A 4587-nucleotide genomic window follows, 5' to 3' on the forward strand; every position below is an offset into this window, starting at 1 on the left:
ATAACTTACATGAGAGCTTTCAAGCACATAACTTTTAAAAGGGGGATGTTAACTATTTACATACTTACTTGTTCACAATGCTCGGGTAGTACGAAAGTGTCTCTTAGGTCATTCCATTTCTTAGTAGAATCCACCTCAAGAAAACCAGACTCTCCTCTACGCACAGTAGCGTTGCGACCCTCCATGATTATCTTGAACCATTGCACGTCGAACAAGTCGACAAAAAATCCTCTGTAATCGATCCTCAAAATCTCTTGTAGCGTGCCGAAGTAAGTGAGTTCCGCCACCACAGGATCTGCATTAGAGGAACGTCGTCGACTAGACTGTTCAAATTTTGCCATGATTCCACAATCTTGAGTAAAACGCTTTTTGCCGATCCGTTCCACCCTAAAATGTCGACCTTTACACCATTCTGCTGTGTATGACTTATACTACAACCAACAAAGATTATGAGTGGCCGTTCAAACGTTTAGAAATAAAGTCACTAGCTAGTCGTACGTTGCAAACTTACCTTGGTCGCGCAACCCCGAGAGTACTCCCACTCTTCCTCAGTCACTTCGTCACCGCATTGTTGTGCGCTTTTCAATTGGTTGTGCAACCATCTTAAGCTCATGAATGTTGGTAGGCTCTCCAGAACCGTCGGATAGTGCATCGGTGGTCGTCTTCCCCGTCTCCACTCTATTCGTGCCCTTTGTCGCTCTTGCTTTGCATCCTCATATTGTGAAATCCACTTTTGCATCATTGGATTGTGAAGCATGCAAAATCGGTTGATTTTAGCCTCTAGATCTTCCGTCATCTTCTTCTCAACACCGAGATTGCACATGACAATCCCAGATATGCGCTCATCATCTATGGTTCGCCATAGCGTGTCCCAAGCTTTATCAAATCCATCTAGCCACTCTCCAATGTACACTAGGGACTCTGATACCAACCAACCTTCTGCCATGCTACCCTCCGGACGTGCCTTTTGACGCACATATCCCTTAAGCGTTTTCATGAAACGTTCTAAGAAGAACATCCATCTGGAATGAATTGTGCCAGCTATTTCCACCTCATCAACTATGTGAACAAGAAGATGCACCTGAATGGTTAGCATGGTAGTAGGAAAATGTTTCTCAAACATGCACACAAGCTCCGCAGCATTCAGTTTGGCGAATGGTATGGAGTCTACGTTGATCTCCTTTTGTGAGATCCATTGCACCAGCTTTGCAAGTTTGTAGATTGTGTTACGGATGTCGAGAGACAAACATCTCTCAATGGCAACTGGTAAAATAAATTGTAAAGTATGTGCAGCAATGATATTAAAGTCCACATTTTATGCAATGATATTAAAGTCCACTATGAACGTACCTGACACATTTTATGCCAATCGTGTGACTTCAAACCGGTAAGCTTTCCTTCTTTAGTAAAACACGTTCGGAGCGAGTGCATTACGCCAATGGGGGTCCGCAAAGATCGAATGGTCTCTTTTACTTTGCGTTCTTGGGCTCCTGTGAATATCCATGGTGCTTTAGGGAGTTTTATTGATCCATCAGATGCTGTTTGCTGCCAATATTGCTCCATACGATCCACATTTCTAAGGTCAACTCTGGCTCCCAAAGTATCTTTCTTGGCGGTCAGATGGTCCCATAGTAGATTACCCACATTCTTGAATATGTCCATATTCTCCACTTTATATTGCCCTGGCACAATCAAGCTTAGCCATAGGTGCCCCTTCTTCGTAGTCAACCACGGGGGAATGTTGTAGTTGACGATGACAACGGGCCATACACTGTAAGATGTTGATCTTTGACCAAATAGATTTACGCCATCCATAGCCAGGCCTAAGCGCAAATTTCGAGCTTCCCTGGCAAAATCCGACCATGTTCCATCTATATGTTTCCAGGCTGCGCAATCTGCAAGAATTCGTAGCACACCATCCGAAGATTTATTCTCCTCATGCCATGATGCTAGGGCGGCCATGGACTTACATTCGAAGAAATGCTTGATGCGAGGAAGCAGAGGAAAATGTCGCAAAACCTTTTGTGGAATTTTTGTCCCGTGGAGATCTACTCGATATCTTTCGGAATCACATTTCGGACACTTCTCCATGTCTATGTATTCGCCTCTGAAAAGAATGCAGTCATTAAGACAAGCGTGGATAGAATTGTAATCCATCCCCAAGTTTTGCAAAATCTTTCTTGCTTCATCTCGGGAATCTGGCATCACATTGTCAGCTGGTAGTATGTGCTCTTTAAGCAATCTACACAACATAAAAAATACGATACAGTCGTGTGAAAATCTATCAGATCATTATACATTTAGAGTTTTATTAAAGTAAACTAATTGTAATAGATCACCTGAAAAGCGTTGTGACGCTAGTGTCACTCCATCCAAACTTTGCCTGCATGTTGAGAAGAACCAGGAGTGCTTTCAATCTAGACATACGTGCTCCATTATACAATGGCGTATCGGGTTCACTTTTCATATCATCATAGATAAGCCTTTCTGAATCCATGATCGTCTCGATCATTTCATCAATCTCGGGCTCAAACATTGCCTCGTTGGGAACGTGCTCTGCATGATCATCCCCCGAGCTGTCAGAGGCTACATCTTGTGGCCTCACATATGCTACTTGACCAAAGCGCCTGTGAACACGTCTATTGGGTTGCAAGATTGCTGCTTGTTGGCCAGCGTCAGAGTCCGACGAGTTATAATTGGCAACAACTCGATCTATAATAGATGGATCGAACTCGCCAAATTCGCGAACGTGCTGCAAAGAAACACGTCTTGTCTGTCGCACAGCATGCTTGCATTGATTACAAGGACATAAGACCCTCGTTGAGAGATAGGTGTTTCGGTTGGACGGTCCCACATCCTCGTCACTACTCATAATGAGGATAAAAATCTTATAACCTGGACAACAAATTTAATATTCTATTGGAGTTCTTCGTCTTATCTCTCTCTCTCTCTCTCTCTCTCTCTCTCTCTCTCTCTCTCTCTCTCTCTCTCTCTCTCTCTCTCTCTCTACCTCACATTCTCTAGTCATGTCCAATCCCCGCACACCTCGGTCTAGAGGTGCACGGAGATCAGAACCACCGGGTTATAATCTCGTCTTTATTGGTCAATACCTATATTTGTGGGTACAAGAAATCTACAGACCCACGTCTACATGATACTGCATGTAGTGGACAAAACCCCTTTGCCTCTTCTCTAGCTGTAGCACTTCATAGCATCTTAACATCTTTTCACAGTAGATCTTTTCAGTGTTCGTCTAACTCTAAACCCTAAACCATAAGTAATTCTTGCGTGGACTCGATCTAACTTCAATAAGCGTAAATCTAAATAAACGTAAATCTAACTAAAAATAAACCTAAATCTAATTTAACATAAGTCTACATCTAACCTAATCTTTAACGTCTTTTGGGATAGTTTCTTACGACGTTAAAACTCTCTTCTTCTTGTGTGCGTGTGTGTGTGTGTGTGTGTGTGTGTGTGTGTGTGTGGGTAAACCTAAATAAACCTAAGTCTAATCTAATATAACATAAATCTAAATCTAACGTAAATTATGTTATATTAAAAACAAAGAACTAAACTAACAGGGATTATAAGAACCTTAAAACTTATTTTTCACATAACTCGGCAAGAGTTGGCATTCTCATCACTAAAGATGTGAGAGTTAACTTCCGGCGGTGACGCTGCCTCATCTCCATCCACATCTGACAACAGCAATTGGCCCTTTGGACCGTTCTTGCTCTTGTTACTAACTTTGAAGTTGTTGTTGAATGACTAGAGGTTGTCTAGATGGTCATTGTCGGGGATGTAGTGACTCTTGCCGCCCTGAAGATCCACCTTCTTCCCTATCTTCTGAAGACATTTCACCAGTACTTTTGGATCGACGAAGCCCACCATGAGTGAAGGCAGCAATACCCTATATTCCATTGAGGGCTTTCTTCACCCGCTTCATGCAGGCATCGCAGTCTATGGAGACCTAAATCTAATCTAATATAACGTAAATCTAAATCTAGCGTAAATAAACGTAAATCTAACTAAAAATAAACCTAAATCTAATCTAATTTAACTTAAATAAACCTAAATCTAATTTAACGTCAGTCTACATCTAACCTAATCTTTAACGTCTTTTAGGATAGTTTCCTACGACGTTATAACTCTCTTCTTCTTGTGTGTGTGCGCGTGTGTGGATGTGTGTGCCAATAAAAAGAGATAAATGGTATAACCTTTCTATCACCCATGCCAAGTATGATAGATTGGTTATGCCATTTTTCTCTTGAATAATAGGTCTTGAGTTCAACTCCTCGTCGGCTAGATCTTTAGGTCTTTTAATTTTAATTAGTTTCCTACGACGTTAAATTAGTTTCTCTCTCTTTCTCCCTCAATGTGTGTGCGTTTTTTTGTTTATGCATGTTTTCTCTCTCTTTTCCTGTCTCAATGTGTGCGTTTTTTGTTTATGCATGTTCTCTCTCTCTTTTCCTCTCTCAATGTGTGCGTTTTGTGTTTATGCATGCTCTCTCTCTCTTTTCCTCTCTCAATGTGTGTGTGCATTCTTTGTTTATGTATGTGTGTGTGCGTTTTTGTTTATATTTGTAC

This window comes from Adiantum capillus-veneris, chromosome 21 (genome assembly GCF_014529385.1).
Source record: "Adiantum capillus-veneris isolate H3 chromosome 21, ASM1452938v2, whole genome shotgun sequence".
NCBI classification, from domain to species: Eukaryota; Viridiplantae; Streptophyta; class Polypodiopsida; order Polypodiales; family Pteridaceae; genus Adiantum; species Adiantum capillus-veneris.